The 22,624-nt window shown below is 41.4% G+C and overlaps 1 pseudogene; it reads left to right on the forward strand.

Annotated features, from left to right (window-relative positions):
- The first annotated feature begins 20,426 nt into the window (after positions 1-20,426).
- Positions 20,427-21,113, forward strand: LOC128060053 (vacuolar-sorting protein SNF8-like; annotated as a pseudogene).
- Positions 21,114-22,624: the final 1,511 nt, after the last annotated feature.

The raw sequence follows: 22,624 nt of genomic DNA on the forward strand, positions 1-22,624 counted from the left end.
AAAGGAGAGTGAAAAACTGGCTTAAAACTCAATGTTCAGAAAGCTACATGGCATCCAGTCCCATCACTTCATGGCAAGTAGAAGAGGAAAAAGTGGAAACAGTGACAGGTTTTAATTTCTTAGGCTCCAAAATCACTGTAGATGGTGACCACAGTTATGAAATTAAGACACTTGCTCCTTGGAAGAAAAGCTATGATAAAAATAGATGGTGTATTAAAAAGCAGAGACATCACTTTGCTGACAAAGGTCCATATATTCAAGGCTATGAATTTTCCAGTAGTCATGTAAGGGTGTGAGAGTTGGATCATAAAGAAGGCTCAGCCCCAAAGAGTGGATGCTTTCGTATTGTGGTGCGGGAGAAGGCTCTTGAGAGTCTCTTGGACTGCAAGGAGATCAAACCAGTTAATCCTAAAGGAAATCAACCCCAAATATTCACTGGAAGGACTGATGCTGAAGCTGAAGCTCTGATACATGGGGCTACAAAGAGTAGGACATGACTTAGCAACTAAAGAACAAATTTTGGCAATTACAGCAAAACACCACATGCAAATTCTTGCATGCACGGAAGCTTTCAGCTTCTTTATGTAAATTCCAAGGAGTTTAATTGCTGGATCTTACTGTAAGAGCATGTTTAATTTTGTAAGAAATTGCTGAACTGTCTTCCAAAGAGACAGTACCATTTTGCATTCCTTCTAGCAATGTATGAGAATTCCTGTTGGGGAATATCCTTACCAGCATTTGGTGTTGTCAATATTCTAGATTTGGGGCCATTCTAATAGGTGTGTAATGGTATTGCATTGTTGTATTTATTTGCATTTTTATGATGATATATAATGTAGTGCATCTTTTCACATGCTTTTTCACCATCTGTTTATCTTTTCCGGTGAAGTGTTTGTTATGCTTCTGGGGTCATTTTTTAATTAGGTTGCTTGTTTTCTCATTGTTGAGTTATAAGAGTTCTTCGTAAATTTTGGATAGGTGTGTGCTGTCGCTCAGTTGTGTTCAACTCTTTGATACCCCAGGGACTATAGCAAACCAGGCTCCTCTATCCTCGGAATTTTCCAGGCAAGTGGGTTGCCACTTCCTACTTCAGGGAATCTTCTCCACCCAAGGAATGAACCCACGTCTCCTGCATGGGCAGGCAGATTCTTTACCACCATGTCACCTGGAGAGCCAAAATTTTGGATAGTAGTCCTTTATTAGATGTGCCTTTGCAAATACTTTCTCCCACTCTGTCTTATTTTCTCATTCTCCTGAGACTGTCACACAGAAAAAGTTTTCAGTTTTAATTAAGTCCAGTTTATTATTTATTTAATTCTTGGATCACGTTACATCTAAAAATTCATCCCCATACCCAAGGTCATCTAGATTTTCTATGTTACCTACTAGGGTTTTATAGTGTTAACGTTTGCATTTAGGCCTCTGATTCATTTCAGTTAATTTTTGTGATCAATGTAAAGTCTGTATCTGATTTTTTTTTTGCACATGTATGTCCAGCTGTTCCAGCATCACTTGTTGAAAAGACTGTTCTACTGTATTGACTTCACTTTTCTGTCAAAGATCAGTTGACTATAATTTTTTTAATTGGTCTATTTCTGGGGTTTCTGGTTTTTTTCTATTGACCTATTTGTGTATTCTTTGCCAGCACCACCGTATTTCGATTATTGTAGCTTTTAAAGTCTTGAATATGCCTGCACTGCAGGAGATCTGGGCTTGATCCCTGAGTTGGGACGATCCCCTGGAGAAGGGAAAGGCTACCCATTCCAGTATTCTGGCCTGGAGAATTCCATGAGTCCATGGGGTCACAAAGAGTCAGACACGACTGAACAACTTTCACTCAAAAGTCTTGAAGTTGGGTAGGATCAATTCTCTGACTTTGTTCTTCTTCAAAATCATGTTGGCTATTCTGGGTGTTTTGCCTCTGCACAGAAACTTTAGAATGACTTCGTTGATATCCACAAAACAACTTGCTGGGGTTTTGACTGAGACTTCATTGAATTTATGGATAAAATTGGGAAGAACAACAATATGGCAATAGTGAGTCTTCCTATGCATGAACATGGAATATCTCTCCATTCATATAGTTCTTGGATTTTGTTCAACAGGTTTGTAATTTTCGTCACATAGATCCTGTACATATTCTGTAAAATTTATACTAACTAATTTCTGGAGTACTAATGTAAATGGTATTGTTTTCAATTTCAAAGTCTACTTGTTTATCACTGGTATACAGGAAAATTTTTAACTTTTGTAAGTTAATCTTGGATCCTACAGTCTTGCTATAATTCCTTACTTGTTTAAAGATTTTCTACATAGACAACCATGTCATCTGTATACAAAGACAGTTTTATTTTTTCCTTCCCAATCTGTATACCTTTTATTTCCTTTTCCCATTTTATTTACTAGTGTCTTAGTCCATTTAGGTTGCTAAAACAAATTAACATAGACTGAGTGGCTTATATACAACAGAAATATATTTCTCACAGTCCCAGAGGCTGGGAAGTTTAAGACCAAGGTGACAGCAGGTTTGGTAACTGGCGAGGCCCACTTCCTGATTCAAAGACAGCTGTCTTCTTATCATGTCCTTAAATGGAGGAACTGGATGAGGGAGCTCTGCATGGTCTCTTTTAGAAAGGTACTAATCCCATCGATGAGGGCTCTACCTTCATGACGGATTCACCCCTGAAGTCTCCACCTCCAAATACTATCACATTGCGGGTTCAGCTCAGTTCAGTTCAGTCGCTCAGTCATGTCCAACTCTTTGCGACCCCGTGAACTGCAGCACGCCAGGACTCCCTGTCAATTACCAACTCCCAGAGTTTACTCAAACTCATGTCCATTGAGTTGGTGATGTCATCCAACCATCTCATCCACTGTCGTCCCCTTCACCTCCTGCCCTCAATCTTTCCCAGCATCAGGGTCTTTTCAAATGTCAGCTCTTCGTATCAGGTGGCCAAAGATTTGGAGTTTCAGCTTCAACATCAGTCCTTACAGTGAACACCCAGGACTGATCTCCTTTAGGATGGACTGGTTGGATCTCCTTGCAGTCCAAGGAACTCTCAAGAGTCTTCTCCAACAGCACAGTTCAAAAGCATCAATTCTTCTGCACTCAGCTATCTTTATAGTCCAACTCTCACATCCATATATGACCACTGGAAAAACCATAGCCTTGACATTGTGGGTTGGATTTCAACATATGAATTTGAGGGGTTGGGAGGGGATGCAAACATTTAATCAAAGCAATTAGCTAGGATATCCTGTATGATGTTTTAAAAAAAGTAGTGAGAGGTGACATCTTTGCCTTGCTCTTGATCTTAGCAGGGGAGTTCTAGTTTCTCATCATTCAGTTTGGTGTTAGTTGTAGACTTTTTGTAGATGTTCTTTATCAAGATGAGGAAATTTCTTCTATTCCTAGTTTGCTGTATTCATTTTATTTTAAAACTTTATACCATTATCAGCATATTAAAAAGCAGAGACACTACTTTACCAACAAAGGTCCGTCTAGTCAAAGCTATGGTTTTCCCAGTAGTCATGAATGGATGTGACAGTTGGACTTTAAAGAAAGCTGAGCGCTGAAGAATTGATGCTTTTGAACTGTGGTGTTGGAGAAGATTCTTGAGAGTCCCTTGGACTGCAAGGAGATCCAACCAGTCAATCCTGAAGGAAATCAGTCCTGAATATTCATTGGAAGGACTTATGCTGAACCTGACGCTCCAAAACTTTGGCAATCTGATGCAAAGAACCAAATTCTTGGGAAAGACCTTGATTCTGGGAAAGATTGAGGGCAGGAGGAGAAGGGAACAACAGACGATCAGATGGTTGGATGGCAACACCGATGTGATGGACATGAGTTTGGGTAAACTTGGTGAGTTGGTGATGGACAGGGAAGTCTGGCAGGCTGCAGTCCATAGGGTCACAAAGAGTCGAACATGACTGAGTGACTGAATTGAACTGAACTGAACTGAACCATTATTTTTACCACAAGCCCTTTGAACAATTTAGGATTTCTTGGTGTGGGTGTTTGTCTTTAGGATGTAAAACCAAAATACCGTGTTTTAAAGTCTCTTCCTCTCTTTGTGGTTATTTACCAACTACTTATACAGACAGTCATTTGTTTCAGCTTTAAAAATATTTTTTTAGGGATATTGTTCTTTTGATTTAATTTTATTTCTAAATTATGTAAAATTGTACTTGAATCCACAATCAAAACTTGTAAAAAAATACATTAAGAGAAGTATATCATCTACTCCTTCCTCAATACATTCTCATAGTCTCCTGCAGGTAACCTAGGTAACTATTTTTATTAGCTTCCCTTGTAGCTCAGTCGGTAAAAAATCTGCCTGTGGTGCAAGAGACCCAGGTTTGATCCCTGGGTTGGGAAGATCCCCTGGAGAAGGAAATGGTGACCCACTCCAGTATCCTTGCCTGTAAAATCTCATGGACAGAGGAGCCTGGTGGGCTGCAGTCCATGGGTTCACAAAGAGTCGGGCATGACTGGGCAACTAACACACACTTTGGTTTATCTTTTTATTGAACCAAACTTGTGTCCACTTTCCAGTCACACAGCAAAGCCAGTTACGAACACCAGGTCCCTGTGAAGGAAACTATAGCATTCATTGCAGGGTACCAAGCAAGGGAGTGGGCTTCCCTGGTGGCTCAGATGGTAAAGAATCTGCCTGCAATGCCGGAGACCTGGGTTCAGTCCCAGGACTGGGAAGATCCCCTGGAGGAGGGCATGGCAACCCACTCCAGCATTCCTGCCTGGAGAATCCCCAGGGACAGAGGAGCCTGGTGTGCTGCAGTCTGGGGTTGCAGAGAGTTGGACGCGACTGAGCGCCTATGCACTTCACAGCACAGCAAGCAAGGGAGTAGGAGATAGACATCAGATTCACTCCAATTAATCTTTGAGTTGGGGGTTGTAAAAGGTGAAGAACAATAGAAGTTGAGATTAATCACCATTTTGTGATGTTTTTCTTAATCATAGTTTCGAGAGTCAAGCTGTTTCTGGCTTTTGAGTCTCTGACCAAGTATTTTGTGGTTCTTGGGTCTGCAAGCTCATCTTACCCTGGAGAAACAATGTTGATAATGATATCTATGAGGGCAATTTTAGTATGTTAATGTTGTTATCGACAACAGCAATTTTAGTTACCTGACTCTAGTTGATTAGTGTTCAGTTAGCACAGGATTGAGGTCAGAGGGGATAAGAAAGGGAATAACGTTTTGGATTGAGAGATTAATCATAAACTCAGTAAAGGGAAGATAATTTTAGGAGGAATAAGTTTCAAAACCGTCCAAGAGTATGGAGAATTTCTTGTACACCTTATGTCACCCAGCTTCCTCTGTCAATGTCTTACTTAACCATAGTATTGTTACCGAAAGCAGGAAATTAAAATTGATATAATGACGTAATTTACAAATCTTATTTCGATTTTTGTTCGCAAATATTTTGATAGGTCAAAATTGCTGTCCCCTGATGCCAGGGTGGTTGCTGCCATCATGTCCCCCAGTGCTAGTGAGGGACATAATGCTATATATATATTTGCCTAGATATCTACCTTGAGGGAAAAAATAATCAGACATAGTGAACAAACTCAGAGGCATGCTGATCTGGAAACATTTTGTAGCCTATGTGTCTGTGTGAGCTTGCTCAGTTGTGTCTGACTCTTTGCTACCCCAAGAGCTGCACCCCGCCAGGCTCCTCTATCCATAGGATCTTTCAGGCAAGAATACTGGAGTGGGTTGCCATTTCCTCCTCCATTTATAGACTATACATTTTATCAATTAAACCAAATTGTCACACAAACATTGTGCCTATTCTTTTAGCAGCAGACTTAAAACAAGCAGTGATACACGCCGGTAGTTACACTCTGTGAAAACTTCACCCGAGAATTTTCTTTCTGTCTTGAATGCTGAGGGCAGCAGTTTGGTCAGAAGTAACCTAATAACTTTAAATATTGATAGGGAGACAACCATTTGGTAAACAGTTCAACTGAATTATAGGATGGGTTTTGCCTGGTCTGGATTCTTGGGTCAGTTGCCCATCACTGCTGTTGTCTTCTCATCCTGGTGTGGGTGTCGTTTGGGGTCCGCAGGTCTTTCTATACAGGTCTTCAATGCAGAGGCCCTTATTAATTGGGAAATATGAATTCAAGAGTCAACTCCCTTCAGTTTCACTGTGCATGAGCTGGTTAGGAAAAGCTGCAGAGAGTCCTTTTATCTAAGTTGGAGGCAGCCCTTTAACTGATGCTATTCCGGTTTGCACAATCTCCTGGCTGAAGGTCATGAGGCATCTGATCCTCATCCAAAGAAAAATTGCTGTGATAAGCTTCAGAAACAAACCTGGAGAGTCCTTTTAATAATTCAGTTTAACTATACAATAATGTAACATAACAGCAAATAGCTATCTGGGAAGTTGAGTCAACTGACAAAATTAGAATTTAATTTCCTCTGAAACATAATCTTTTTCTGTCTAAAATTACCCCCATTTCTACAAATATAGCTAAATGAAGACTATTTTGGGGAATTTCCTGGTGGCTTTCACTGCCAAGGCTAGGGTTCAATCCCTGGTTGGGGAACTGAGATCCCACAAGTGGTATGGTGTATCAAAAAAACCCAAAAGACTAATTTGTTTGCAGCCTAAATCTGGCTTCAGTTAACTTGGCCTGATTACTTACATATGCATAAAAATATCACATAGGCTCTTTCAAGTGAGCTCTGCTGGATCTTTTTATAAGGAATTTCATATTGTATTGAACTTTGGTAGATTTATCCAGTGGAATATTCAGTTCAGTTCAGTTCAGTCGCTCAGTTGTGTCCGACTCTTTGCGACCCCATGAATTGCAGCACGTCAGGCCTACCCGTCCATCAGCAACTCCCAGAGTTCACTCAGATTCACGTCCATCGAGTCAGTGAAGCCATCCAGCCATCTCATCCTCTGTCGCCCCCTTCTCCTCCTGCCCCCAATCCCTCCCAACATCAAAGTATTTTCCAATGAGTCAACTCTTCGCATGAGGTGGCCAAAGTACTGGAGTTTCAGCTTTAGCATCAGTCCTTCCAAAGAAATCCCAGGGCTGATCTTCAGAATGGACTGGTTGGATCTCCTTGCAGTCCAAGGAACTCTCAAGAGTCTTCTCCAACACCACAGTTCAAAAGGATCAATTCTTCAGCCCTCAGCCTTCTTCATAGTCCAACTCTCACATCCATACATGACTACTAGTCAGCCACAAAAAGAATGAAATAAAGCCATTTGTAGCAACATGGATCAACCTAGAGATTATCATGCTAAGTGCAATAAACCAAACAGAAATATCATATGATATTGCTTATATATGGAACCTAAAAAATTATACAAATAAACTTCTATACAAAACAGAAATAAACCCATAGACATAAGTAAACAAACTTATGGTTATGTAAGGGGAATGGGTAGGGGGAGAGACAAATTAGGAGGTTGGAATTAACATAAGCACACTACTTATATATAAAATAGATAACCACCAAAAACCTACTGTATAGCACAGGGAATTTTACTCAGTATTTTTTAATGACCTATAAGAGAAAAGAATCTGAAAAAAAAATGTGTATAACTGAATCATTTTGCTCTATGCCTGAAATTAACAGAACATTGTAAATCAACTATACTTCAGTTTTTTTAAAAAAGCCTCTCAAGGCTAGGAAAGCCATGCCAAGGTCTTACCATCAGACTCCACCTGTGATATCTATGGATTTGAGTGAATTCCTCTCTTTTCCAAGTCCCAAAGAAAGTATCCTGAGATTCCTGCATCTACTAGGAGGTGGCCGTCTGTATTTACCTGGTAAGACTGCTGGGAATCCATTAAGCAGGGTACTGGGTTGTTTTTCCAAGAACTTCATGGTGTCATAAAATCCACATTAGCTCTGTAAAACTGCCTGGTCATATTTGCTAATGATATTTGCGTATTTATTTGGCTGTGCCGGATCTTATTTGCAGCAGGCAGGATCTTCAGTCTTTGTTGCGGCATGTGAGATCTTTAGTTGCTGCAAGTGAACTCTTAGCTGAAGTATGTGGGATTTAGTTCCCTGATCAGGAATTGAATCTAGGCCCCCTACATTGTGAGCATGGAGACTTAACCACTGGATCAACAGGGAAGTCCTGTCTGCTTATACTGAACTCTACACTAGTACCGTTTAGTTGCTCAGTTGCTGTGTCTGACTCTTTGCAATCCCATGGACTGTGACTGGCCCGGCTCCTCTGTCCATAGGATTCTCCAGGCAAGAAAACTGAAGTGGGTTGCCATCCCCTTCTCCAGGGGATCTTCCCCACCTAGGGATCAAACCAGGGTCTCCTGCGTTGCAGACAAATTCTCTACCGTACTGACCAACTCCTTTGATTCTATGCATATTCTCAAATATGCCATTCCAGTCAAAGCCATGGTAATATGACCAATGTTCACAATTCCATACTGTTATAAGGAGAACACATTCTTATTGAACATACAAAAATAACTGTATTTACATAACATAAGAATACTCAGTAAGAGTTTCAAAATTCTGGAAGAATCTGATAGAGAAAAAAGAGAAATGTTTCAATGGCTCTTACAAAGGTATAGATTACCCTGTTACTATGAGCCATGATTAACTTGAGAAAGCTTTCCTAATAGAAAACACACATTAAATCAGTAATATTGCAGACAAAAACCATAAAAACTATAACCACATTCATCAGTGCCCTCAGCCCCACATGACTAATCCTTGTTATGATCTTCTGTTAACCATTTAATCCGTTAGGGTTTCCATTAAAGTTCTTTTAATTTCTTACCCAGTTCAGCAATATGACCTGAAAGTTTTCAGTAAACTGTATACATATGAAAAACTCCTTTTTATGAATCTTCTTGGAGATGAACTACTTTTCTGCAAAAGCATCAGAGTACACCAATAACTATCTATAAATAATAAGACTTTTAAAGCCACGGTTATACACCTGGTTACAATGCAATTGGCAAATAAACTTGGTTACTGTGGTGACATACAACATTTAAAGATAATAAAAGAATTGTGACTGAAAAAATTCTACCAAGACATATTCAAGTCTTAGAAGTGTTATATAAATTTCTAGAACATCTATATTAATCCCATTTACCCACACAGTAAGGTTTATCTCCAACCACTTGACAATGTTTCCCGTGTAACTTAACATACTTAATCATCCTAATCAGCTTAATCTTTGTCTCTGGGATGCCATAGGGACACTTTGAAGCATCTCAAAGCTAGCTAGAGGTCAAAAGAACTTCAGGTAAATTTGACTGTTGGCGTGGGAAGGAGAGGGTGGAACAAATTGAGAGAGTGGCATTGACACATAGACATTAGGCAGATTCTTTACCATTTGAGCTACTAAGTAAGCCTGTAAAATGGGAAGTTGCTGCATAACACAGGGTGCTCAGCCTGGCGCTCTGTGACAACCTAAAGAGGTGGGATGCGGGGAGGGAGTTTTAAGAGGGAGGGGTTATATGTATACTTATAGCTGATCCACATTGTTGTGTGGCAGAAACCAACACAACATTGTCAAGCAGTTATTCTCCAAATAAAAATAAATTAAAAAACAAAAGATTTTAACTCTTGGGAAATTTGTCAAAAATATTAAAAGTTTCAAAACATTTGGTCAAAAAGGATCGTAGGTCACTGTGAGACAATAGTTTTGTTGTTGTTCAGTTGCTCAGTCTGTTCAACTCTTTGCAACACCATGGACTGCAGCACACCAAGCCTCCCTGTCCTTCACCATCTCCTGGAGTTTGTTCAAACTCATGTCCATTGGGTTGGTGATGCCATCCGACCATCTCATCCTCTGTCATCTGCTTCTCCTCCCACCTTCAATCTTTCCCAGTGTCAGGATCTTTTCTAATGAGTAGGCTCCTCTCAGCACGTGGTCAAAAAGTATTAGAGCTTCAACTTCAGCATCAGTCCTTCCAATGAATATTCAGGGTTGATTTCCTTTAGGATTGACTGGTTAGATCTCCCTGCAGTCCAAGGTACTCTCAAGAGTCTTCTCCAACACCGCTGTTCAAAGGCATCAATTCTTCAGTGCTCAGCCTTCTTTATGGTCCAACTCTCATATCCATACATGACTACTGGAAAAACCATAGCTTTGACTCTACAGACCTTTGTTGACAAAGTAATGTCTCTGCTTTTCAATATACAGTCTAGGTTTATCATAGCTTTTCTCCCAAGGAGCAAGCATCTTTTAATTTCATGGCTGCAGTCACCATCTGCAGTGATTTTGGAGCCCAAGAAAATAAAGTTTGTTACTGTCTCCATTGTTTCCCTAGCTCTTTGCCATGAAGTGATTGGGACTGGATGCCATGATCTTCAGTTTTTGAATGCTGAATTTTAAGCCAGCTTTTTCACTCTCCTCTTTCACTTTCATCAAGAGGTTCTTTAGTTCCTCTTTGCTTTCTACCATGAGGGTGGTGTCATCTGCATATCTAAGCTTGTTGACATTTCTACCAGTAATCTTGAGTCCAGCTTGTGCTTCATCTAGGCCAGCATTTCTCATGATGTACTCTGCATATACATTAACCAAGCAGGGTGACAATATCCAGCCTTGACATACTCCTTTCCCAATTTGGAAACAGTCCATTGTTCCATATCCAGTTCTAACTGTTGCTTCTTGACCTGCATACAGATTTCTCAGGAGGCAGGTAAGGCGGTCTGGTATTCCCATCTCAAAGAATTTTCCACAATTTGTTATGATCCACACAGTCAAAGGTTTTAGATTAGTCAGTGAAGCAGAAATAAATGTTTTTCTGGAATTCTCTTTATTTTTCTAGGATCAAACAGATCTTCATAATTTGCTCTCTGGTTCCTCTGCCTTTTCTAAATCCAGCTTGAACATCTGGGAGTTCTTGGTTCATGTACTTTTGAAGCCTAGCTTGGAGTATTTTGAGCATTACTTTGCTAGTATGTGAAATGAGTGTGATTGTTTGAACGTTCTTTGGCATTGTCTTTCTTTGGGATTGGAATAAAAATTGACCTTTTCCAGTCCTGTGACCACTGCTGAATTTTCCAAATTTGCTGGTATACTGAGCGGAGCACCTTAACAGCATCACTTTTTAGGATTTGAAATAGCTCAGCTGGAATTCCATCATGTTCTCTAGCTTTCTTCATAGTGATGCTTCTTAGGGCCCATTTGATTTCACACTCCACGATGTCTAGCTCTAGATGAGTGATCATACCATCATAGTTATCTGGATCATGAAGATCTTTTTTTGTATAGTTCTTCTGTATATTCTTGCCACCTCTTTTTAATATCTTCTGCTTCTGTTAGGTCCATATCATCTCTGTCCTTTATTGTGCCCATCTTTGCATGAAATGTTCCCTTGGTTCTCTGATTTTCTTGAAGAGCTCTCTAGTCTTTCCCATTCTGTTGTTTTCCTCTATTTCTTTGCATTGTTCACTTAGGAAGGTTTCCTTATCTGTCCTTGTTATTCTTTGGAACACTGCATTCAGTTAGGTACATCTTTCCTTTTCTTCTTTGCCTTTCTCTTCTCTTCTTTTCTTAGCTATTTGTAAGACCTCCTCAGACAATCATTTTGCCTTTTTACATTTCTTTTTCTTTGGGATGATTTTGATCACTGCCTCCTCTACAACATTACAAACCTCCATCCATAGTTCTTCAGACTCTCTGTCTATCAGGTCTAATCCCTTGAATCTATTCGTCACCTAGACTGTATAATTGTAAGGGATTTGATTTAGGTCATACTTCAGTGGCCTAGTGGTTTCCCCTATTTTCTTCAGTTTATGCCTGAATTTGGAGTTCCTCATAAGGAGTTCATGATCTGAGCCACAGTGAGCTCCACATCATGTTTTTGCTGACTATATAGAGCTTTTCCATCTTTGGCTGCAAAGAATATAATCAATCTGATTTTGGTATTGACCATCTGGTGACATCCATGTGTAGAGTTGTCCCTTGTGTTGTTGGAAGAGGGTGTTTGCTATGACCAGTGTGTTCTCTTGGCAAAACTCTGTTAGCCTTTGCCCTGCTTCATTTTGTACTGCAAGGCCAAAATTTTCTCCTGACTTTCTACTCTTACATTCCATTCCCCTATGATGAAAAGGACATCTTTTTTTTTTTTTGGCTGTTATTTCTAGAAGGTTTAGTAGGTCTTCACAGAACCATTCAACTTCAGCTTCTTCAGCATTAGTGGTTGGGGCATAGACTTGGATTACTGCCATGTTGAATGGTTTGCCTTGGAAACGAACAGAAATCATTCTGTTGTTTTTGAGACTGCCCCCAAGTACTGCATTTGGGGCTCTTTTTTTTTTTAACTATGAGGGCTACTCCATTTCTTCTAAGGGATTCTTGCCCACAGTAGTAGATATAATGGTTGTCTGAGTAAAATTCACCCATTCTCATCCATTTCAGTTCATGGATTCCTAAAATGTTGATGTTCACTCTTGCCATCTCCTGTTTGACCACATCCAATTTACCTTGATTCATGGACCTATTATTCTAGATTCCTATGCAATATTCTTTACAGCATCAGCCTTTACTTTCACAACCAGACACATCCACAGCTGGGCATTTTTTTCCGCTTTAACTCAGCCTCTTCATTCTTTCTGGAGCTATTTCTACACTCTTCTCCGGTAGCATATTGGGCACCTACTGACCTGGGGAGTTTGTCTTTCAGTTTTATATCTTTTTGCCTGCTCATATTGTTCACGGGGTTCTCATGCTGGTTTGCCATTCCTTTCTCCAGTGGACCACGTTTTGTCAGCACTCTCCACCATGACCCATCCGTCTTGGGTGGCCCTGCACAGCACGGCTCATAGTTTCATTGAGTTAGACCAGGCTGTGATGCACATGATCAGTCTGGTTAGTTTCCTGGGACTGTGGTTTTCATTCTTTCTGCCCTCTCATGGATGAGGATAAGAGGCTTGGACAAGCTTCTTGATGGGAGGGATTGGCTGTGGGGAAAACTGGGTCTTGCTCTGGTAAGCAAGGCCATGCTCGGTAAATCTTTAATCCAATTTTCTGTTGATGGGGGTGGGGTGCTGTGTTTCCTCCCTGCAGTTTCGCCTGAGGCCAAACTATGGTAGGAGTAACGGTGACTTCCTTCAGAAGGGTTTATGCCAGCATGCTGCAGCCCCCAGGGCTGTTGTAGTCAGTCCCTTGACCCCGTGGCAGGCCACTGTTGACCCACACCCCCACTGGAGACTCCTAGACACTCACAGTCAAGTCTGGCTCAGTCTCTTGTGGGGTCACTGCTCCTTTCTCCTATGTCTTGGTGCACACAAGGTTTTGTTTGTGCCCTCCAAGAGTCTGTTTCCCCAATCCTGTGGAAGTTCTTTAATCAAGTCCCACTGGCCTTCATAGTCAAATTCCCTGGGGGTTCTCAGTCCCTTTGCCAATTCTTTGTGACAAGAATACTGGAGTGGCTTCCTATGCCCTCCTCCAGGGGATTTTCCCAACCCAGGGATCAAACCCAGGTCTCTTGCATTGTAGGCGATTGTTTTACTGTCTGAGCCATGAAGGAAGTGAGACAATAGTTATTCACTTAATAAAAGTGACAATAAAAGATTTCAAAGCAAAGACAGAAAGTTAAAGTATTTAAAAGATTATTTTAAAAGGTTACAATCTGTTATCAAAATAACTTGATATTAAAAAAAAAAAAAAAACTTGGTTCTCCTAATAGAGAAAAGAAGTTCAGGTTTTTCACCATCCTGCCTTTAATATTAAAATTTGTTTACTTGATTAAATTCATTCTAGTCATGGACAGTCCCGACCACACATAGAATTCCTTTCTAAAGATTGTTTTTAACCTTTTGTATACTATAACTTTCTATATTCTTATATTTGTCCCTTATTTTCTTTCCCATTTAGAAGTAACCAGCTTTAGGGCCAAATTATTTTTTTTCCATACTAAAATGCATTTCTGTTCCTTATGCTTTCTCTTTCCTTGCATTCAAAGATGTCTTTTTAGTAATTTTTAGTTTTAATTACATATATTAATTAGAATTCTCAATTCATAAAATTTTTATTTTCTAGTGAAAACTAAGAAGTAAGCATTAAAATTTTTTTAAGTAAATCAGTATACTTCAATTTAAAAAAAAGGAGTAAGCAATTGTGAACTGTTTGTCATACCAACATGTCCTGACTGGAAAACTTATGAACATATATATTCTATAACCTTCTGAAATGTACATTTTCTCATAGCATAATTTTTTTCTTAATATGGTATAAGGTATGTGTCTAATAAACCCAACATCTTTAGTTTTTTCTTCATAAGAAGACAAAGTAGGTAAACTTATGCTTGTTCAGCAATGAATGCTTCAGTATTTTATATCTTATTTGAAATGATCTGGATAGTCAATGACTTTTCCATCATTACCTTAATTTAACAAAACTCTAAAGTGGCTCAGATGGTAAAGAATTCTTCTGCAGTGCAGGAGACTTGGGTTCAATCCCTGGATGCAAAGGTGCCCAGGAGAAGGGAATGTCTACCTACTCCAGTATTCTTGCCTGGAGAGTTCCATGGACAGAGGAGCCTGGTGGGCTATATATGGGGTTGCAAAGATCAGAAACTACTGAGCAACTAACACTTAAAGAGATAGACTTAAGTCTAAAGTCTCCACTTACAAAATCTGGAGGAACTATTTCTTTGGGGGGGTTGGAAATCAGTTTGTTTTAATGAGACTTTCGCATTTTCTGTATTACTTTTAAAACAAAGGTCCTTGTGAGTCACTGTTTGTTGTTGTTTAGTCAGTCAGTAATGTCCAGCTCTTTAGGACCCCATGGATTGTAGCCTGCCAGGCTCCTCTGTTCATGGGATTTCCCAGGCAAGCATACTGGAGTAGGTTGCCATTTCCTTCTCCAGGGGATCTTCCTGATCCAGGGATTGAACCCACGTCTTCTGTTGGCAGGTGGATGCTTTACCACTGAGCCACCTGAGAAGCCTGAGTCACTTTTTAGAGAACTTAATGTTAGGAAAAAAGTTTGCTTTTCTCCTCAATATTTGAAATGCTTATTTTAAAATTTATGTTATTGAAATAAAACTGATTTATTATGTTGTGTTAATTTCTTCTGTATAACAATGAGATTCAGTTACACATATACCTACAATCTTTTTCATATACTTAAAAAAAAATTATTGATTTATAGTTGAGTCAGCAGGGTTTGATTTCAGAAATTCCAGAGGACTGGGGGAGACAGAGGCACTTGGAGAGCACAAACAAAACCTTGTGCACACCAGGACCAGGGGAAAGGAGCAGTGACCCCACAGGAGACTGAACCAGACCTGCCTGCGAGTACTGGGGGGCTTCCTATGGATGTGAGGCTCAACAGTGGCCTGCCGAGGGATCAGGGGCATTAGCAGCAGCAGTCTTGGGAGGTGTGGCATGTTGGCATATGTCCTCTTGGAGGAGGTTGCCATAGAGAGTGCAGGCTCCAGGACTAGGTCACCTCAGCCCAAACAACTAACAGGGAGGGAGCACAGCCTCACCCATCAACAGAAAATTGGATTAAAGTTTTACTGAGGATGGCCCTGCCCACCAGAGCAAGACCCAGTTTTCCCAATAGCCAGTCCCTTCCATCAGGAAGCTGGCACAAGCATCTTACTATCTTCATCCATCAGAGGGCAGACAGGAGAAGCAAGAACTTCAGTCTCATGGCCTTCAGAACAAAAAGCACAATCACAGAAAACTAACCAAAATGATCTCATGGATCATAGCCTTGTGTAACTCAGTGAAAGCATGAGCCATACTGTGCAGGGCCACCCAGGATGGACGGGTCATGGTGGAGAGTTCTGACATAATGTCCACTAGAGAAGGCACTGGCAAACCACTTCAGTATTTTTGCTTTGAGAACCCCATGAACAATATGAAAGGGAAAAAATATGTGACACTGAAAGATGAACTCCCCAGGCTGGAAGGTGCCCAATAGGCTATTGGGGAAGAGTGGAAACATAATTCCAGAAAGAATGAAGAGACGGAGCCAAAGTGGAAATGACACCCAGCTGTGGATGTGTCTGGTTGTGAAAGTAAAGTCTGGTGCCTTAAAAAACAATGTTGCATAGGAACTTAGAATATCAGATCCATGAATCAAGGTAAATCGGATACGGTCAAATAGGTGATGGCAAGAATGAACATCAACATTTTAGCAATCAGTGAACTAAAATGATGGGAATGGGCAAATTAAATTCAGATGACCATTATATAAACTACTGTGGGCAAGAATCCCTTAGAAGAAATAAAGTAACCCTCATAGTCAACAGAAGAGTCCAAAATGCAGTACTTTGGTGCAGTCTTAAAAATGACAGAATGGTCTCTGTTTGTTTCTAAGAAAAACCATTCAGTATCACAGAAATCCAAGTTTATGCCCCAACCACTAATGCTGAAAAAGCTGAATTTGAACAGTTCTATGAAGAACCAGAGATCAAATTGCCAACATCTGCTGGATCATGGAAAAAGCAAGAGAGTTCCAGAAAAACATCTATTTCTGCTTTATCGACTATGCCAAAGCCTTTGACAGTGTGGATCACAATAAACTGTGGAAAATTCTGAAAGAGATGGGAATACCAGACCACCTGATCTTCCTCTTGAGAAACCTATATGCAGGTTAGGAAGCAACAGTTAGAACTGGACATGGAACAACAGACTGGTTCCAAATAGGAAAAGAAGTACATCAAGGCTGTATATTGTCACCCTGCTTATTTAACTTCTATGCAGAGTACATCATGAGAAATGCTGGGCTGGAAGAAGCACAAGCTGGAATCAAGATTGCTGGAAGAAATATCAGTAACCTCAGATATGCAGATGACACCACCCTTATGTCAGAAAGTAAAGAGGAACTAAAAAGCCTCTTGATGAAAGTGAAAGAGAAGAGTGAAAAGTTGGCTTAAAGCTCAACATTCAGACAACAAAGATCATGGTATCTGGTCCCATCACTTCACAGCAAATAGATGGGGAAACAGTGGAAACAGTGTCAGACTTTATTTTTTGGGGCTCCAAAATCACTGCAGATGGTGATTGCAGCCATGAAATTAAAAGATGCTTACTCCTTGGAAGAAAAGTTATGACCAACCTAGATAGCATATTCAAAAGCAGAGACATTACTTTGCCAACTAAAGTCCATCTAGTCAAGGCTATGGTTTTTCCAGTGGTCATGTATGGATGTGAGAGTTGGACTATGAAGAAAGCTGAGTGCTGAAGAATTGATGCTTTTGAACTATGGTGCTGATGAAGACTCTTGAGAGTCCCTTGGACTGCAAGGAGATCCAACCAGTCCATCCTAAAGGCGATCAGTCCTGGGTGTTCATTGGAAGGACTGATGCTGAACCTGAAACTCCAATACTTTGGCCACCTCATGCGAAGAGTTGACTCATTGGAAAAGACTGTGATGTTGGGAGGGATTGAGGGCAGGAGGAGAAAGGGACGACAGAGGATGAGATGGCTGGATGGCATCACTGACTCGATAGATATGAGTCTGAGTGAACTCCAGGAGTTGGTGATGGACAGGGAGGCCTGGCGTGCTGTGATTCATGGGGTTGCAAAGAGTTTGACACGACTGAGCGACTGAACTGAATTGAACTGATGAAGACCTACAAGACCTTCTAGAACTAATGCCCCCCCCCCCAAAAAATGTCATTTCATTCTTAGGAGATTGGAATGCAAAAGTAGGAAGTCAAGAGATACCTGGAGTAACAGGCAAGTTTTTCCTTGGAGTACAAAATGAAGCAGGGCAAGGCTAATAGAGTTTTGCCAAGAAAACATACTAGTTGTAGCAAACACCCTTTTACAATAACACAAGAGAAGATTCTATACATGGACATCACCAGATGGTCAATACTGAAATCAGATTGATTATATTCTTTGTAGCCAAAGGTGGAGAAGCTCTATACAGTCAGCAAAAACAAGACCAGGAGCTGACTGTGGCTTAGATCATGAGCTCTTCTATAGCCAAATTCAGACTTAAATTGAAGAAAATAGGGAAAACCACTAGGCCATTGATGTATGACCTAAATGAAATTCCTTATGATTATACGGAGGAAGTGACAAATAGATTCAAGGGAAGTGACAAATAGATCTGATAGACAGAGTGCCTGAAGATCTATGGATGGAGGTTCATGACCTTGTACATGAGGCGGTGACCAAAACCATCCCAAAGAAAAAGAAATGAGAAAAGGTAAAATGGTTGTTTGAGGAGGCCTTAAAAATAGCTGAGAAAAGAAGAGAAGCTAAAGGCAAAGGATAAAAGGAAAGATATACTCGACTGAATTCCAAAGAATAGCAAGGAGAGATACACCTTCTTAAGTGAACAATGCAAAGAAATAGAGGAAAACAATGGAGCGGGAAAGATTAGAGATCTCAAGAGAGTTAGAGATATCAAGGGAACATTTCATGCAAAGATGGGCAAAATAGAGACAGAAACAGCAAAGACCTAACAGAAGCAGAAGAAATTAAGAAGGGGTGGCAGGAATACACAGAAAAACTGTACAAAAAAGGTCTTAATGACCTGGATAACCAGTATGGTGTGGTCACTCACCTAGAGCCAGACATCCTGGAGCATGAAGTCAAGTGGGCCTTAGGAAGCATCACTACGAGCAAAGCTAGTGGAGGTGATAGAATTCCAGCTGAGCTATTTCAAATCCTAAAAGATGATACTGTTAAAGTGCTGCACTCAATATGCCAGCAAATTTGGAAAACTCAGCAATGGTCACAGGATTGGAAAAGGTCAGTTTTTGTTCCAGTCTCAAAAAGGCCAATGCCAAAGAATGTTCAAACTACTGTACAATTGCACTCATTTCAGATGTGAGCAAGGTAATGCTCAATATCCTTTAAGCTAGGCTTCAGCAGCACATGAACCAAGAACTTCCAGATGTTCAAGCTGGACTTAGAAAAGGCAGAGGAACCAGAAATCAAATTGCCAATATCCATTGGATTATAGAAAATGCAAGAGGATTCCAGGAAAACATCTACTTCTGCTTCATTGATTACACTAAAGCCTTTGACTGTGTGGATCACAAAAAACTCTGAAGAATTCTTAAAGAGATGGGAATACCAGACCACCTGACCTGCTTCCTGAGAAACCTGTATGCAGGTCAAGAAGCAACAGTTAAAACCGAACTTGAAACAACAGACTGGTTGAAATCTGGGAAAGGAGTATGTCAAGGCTATATTTTGTCACCCTGCTTATTTAACTTATATGCCAAGTACATCATGTGAAATGCTGGGCTGGATGAAACACAAGATGGAATCAAGTTTACCAGGAGAAATATCAACAACCTCAGATATGCAGATAATATCACCCTAGTGGCAGAAAACAAAGAGGTATTAAACTACCTCTTGAGAATGAAAGAGGAGAGAGAAAAAGCTTGCTAAAAACTCAACATTTAAAAAACTAAGAACATGGCATCCAGTCCCATCATTTCATGGCAAACAGATGGGGGAAAAATGGAAACAATGACAGATTTTATTTTGGGGGCTCCAAATTCCATGAAATTAAAAGATACTTGCTCTTTGGAAGAAAAGCTATGACAAACCTAGATAGTGTATTAAAAAGCAGAGACTTAACTTTGTCAACAAAGGTCTGTATAATCAAAGCTATGGTTTTTCCAGTAGCCATGTACAAATGTGAGAGCAGGACCATAAAGAAGGCTGAGCACCAAAGAGCTTATACTTTCACACTCTAGTGCTGGAGAAGACTCTTGAGAGTCCCCTGGACTACAAGGAGATCAAACCAGTCAATCTGAAATTAACCCTGAATATTCATTGGAAGGACTGATGCTGAAGCTGCCACGTGATTCAAAGAGCCAACTCACTGGAAAAGACCCTGATGCTGGGAAGGATTGAAGGCAGAGAAGAGGATGAGATGGTTGGATGGCATCACTGACCCAATGGACATGAATTTGAACAAACTCCAGGAGATAGTGAAGGACAGTGAAGCTTGGCATGCTGCAGTCCATGAGGATCTCAATGACTTAGCGAACTGAACAGCAGTTGATTCAGTCGGTGAAGAATCCACCTCCAATACAGGAGACACCGGTAACACAGGAGACCTGGTTTCCATCCCTGGGTCAGAGATCACCTGGGGAAGGAAATGGCAACTCACTCCAGGATTCTTGCCTGGGAATCTCATGGACAGAGGAGCCTGCTGGGCTATAATCCATGGGATTGCATAAGTCAGATGTGACTGAGCAACTAAAAACAACAACATACTTGACTTACAATGTTATATTAATTTCTGCTGTATAGAAAACTGACTCCATTGTGTGTGTGTGTTATGTATATATTTCTTTTTATTTCCATTATGATTTATGGCAGGATATTGAGTATAGTTCCCTGAGCTACACACTAGGACTTTGGTGTTTATCCATTCAATATATAATAGGAAATAATTTCAGAGTAGTGGTGGATCCAATTTTCTGGCAGCGGGGTGGCTATGGCCCAGGGCAGGGATGCACTGCTGCGGGGTGGGAACTGATGTCATCCCCAAGAAGAAGCTTGCACAGCCAAGTATAGGGAGTGAGGGACTGTCTTGGCTGAGACGGATGTCCAAGCAGTTGGACATGTACAAGACCAACCTGAAAGAGTATGTCAGCAAGCCCAAGCAGGGGATCTGGAAGAATCCTGAGTCCCAGATGGATTTCCAGGACATGTGTGCTACTATTGGGGTGGATTCTCTGGCCTCTGGGAAAGGATTTTGGTCTGAGATGCTAGGTGTGGGAGACGTCTATTACAAGCTGGGTGTCTAGATCATCCACGTGTGCCTGGCCCTGAAGCAATGAAATGGAAACCTGATAACTCTGGAGGGACTACATGACGTCAACAGGTGTTAAAAGGAAAGGTCACATTCGCCCAGGCTGTCAGCCAAGACGACCTAATTGGAGCCATCAGGACGCTGAAGGCACTCGGCGCTGGCCTTGGCGTCATCCCTGGGGGCGGCACTTGCTTCCTGCGGTCTGTCCCACTGAGCTAAACATGGATCATGCTGTGGTGCTGCAGGTGGCAGGGAAAATGGCTCTGTGGCTGTCAGTGACATCAGTCTTTTATTTTTAAACTATCGATTTATTTTGGGGATGCTGGTCTTTGTTGCTGCAGGAGCCATGCTCCAGTCACAGAGTGGTGCGTGGGCTTCTCAGTAGTGGCTTCTCTTGTTGCAGCCCCCAGACTCAGTAGTTGTGGTGCCCAGGGCCTTAGTTGCTGCACAGCATGTGGGATCTTCCCAGACCAGGAATCGAACCCCTGTCTCCTGCACTGGCAGAAGAATTCTTTACCGCTGAACCCTCTTTCAAAGCCAGTCTTAAATGCGAGGCAAGTACTGGAACACCTGCTGAAGGAAGGGCTGGCTTGGCTGGATCGGCTGGGCTCCAGGGGAGACCTACCACTGGGTGCCAGGTCTCCCCTCTGACCTCTAGATTCCCAGGAGAGTACAGCTGAGGAGACCAGAGAAGGCCACCCCTGACTGGGAATGCTGAAGGGGGCACAGCAGTGGGCAGGGAGAAGAGAGAGGAGTGGGTGGTGAATAAAACCTGGACAACTTTGTTTTCAAAAAGAACATCCCTGATGGTCTAGTGGTTAAGAGTCTGTACTTCCACTGGAGGAGACACAGGTTCGATCCCTGGTCTGGGAAGATCCCACGTGCTTCAGAGCAACAAAGCCCATGCACTGCAACTCACAAATGAGCCCGCGCTCTACAGCCTGGGAGCCACAGCTACTGAGGTCCACGTGCCTTGAGTGTGTGGTCCCCAGCAAGTGGAGCCCCCACAAAGAGAAGGCCACACCCCACAACAAAGAGTAGCCCCTGCTCACTGTAACTAGAGAAAAGCCCGGCTAGCAATGGAGACCTGCACAGCCCAAAACAAGTAAATATAGAAAGTGAAAAAGACTCCCTAACCCATCAGAAAAAAAAAGAAAGAACAGGAGGACTTCCCTGATGATCCAGTGGTTAAGATTCTGTACTTTCACTGCAGGGGGTGAAGGTTCAATCTAAGAACTAAGATCTCAGAAGCCCTGAGATGTGCCCCCCACCCCCCAGTTTTTTTAAATACACACACATCTAAAACATCATTACTAAAGAGTTCATCTTAGAAGCTCTTATCTCATTTACTCAGTTTCACTACTTATGACATATCATCATACCAAGTTAATTTTTCTTTGTTAAAAATTGAAGTATAGTTGATCTACAGTGTTGCATTAGTTTCTGAGGTATAGCAAAGTGATTCAGCTAAATATATACAATCAATATATATATAATTTTCAGATTTTTTCCAATTAAGCTCACTACAAGATAATTGATATTGTAGTAAGATAAAAGATAGTGAATATAGTTCCCTATGCTCTACAGTAGGATCTTGTTTATCTATTTTACGTATAGTAGTTTGCACTAAGCGCGGGCGGGTGCACACTAAGCGTGGCTGAGAGGAGCTACCCCACGTCTGAGGTCAGGGGCAGAAGCTGGGAGGACCCCATGCCCGAAGGGTGGCGGCCAAGAGGTGTTACCCCACGTCCGAGGTCAGGGGCAGCGGCTGAGAGTGCCAGGCTGCAACGGCACAGGAACGGCCGAGAGGAGCTAACCCGTGCCCAAGGCCAGGGGTGGCGGCCAGGAGAAGCAACCCCACGTCCAAGGAGCGGTGGCTGCACAGGCGCAGGAGGG

The sequence above is a fragment of the Budorcas taxicolor genome, chromosome 2, assembly GCF_023091745.1.
Source record: "Budorcas taxicolor isolate Tak-1 chromosome 2, Takin1.1, whole genome shotgun sequence".
NCBI classification, from domain to species: Eukaryota; Metazoa; Chordata; class Mammalia; order Artiodactyla; family Bovidae; genus Budorcas; species Budorcas taxicolor.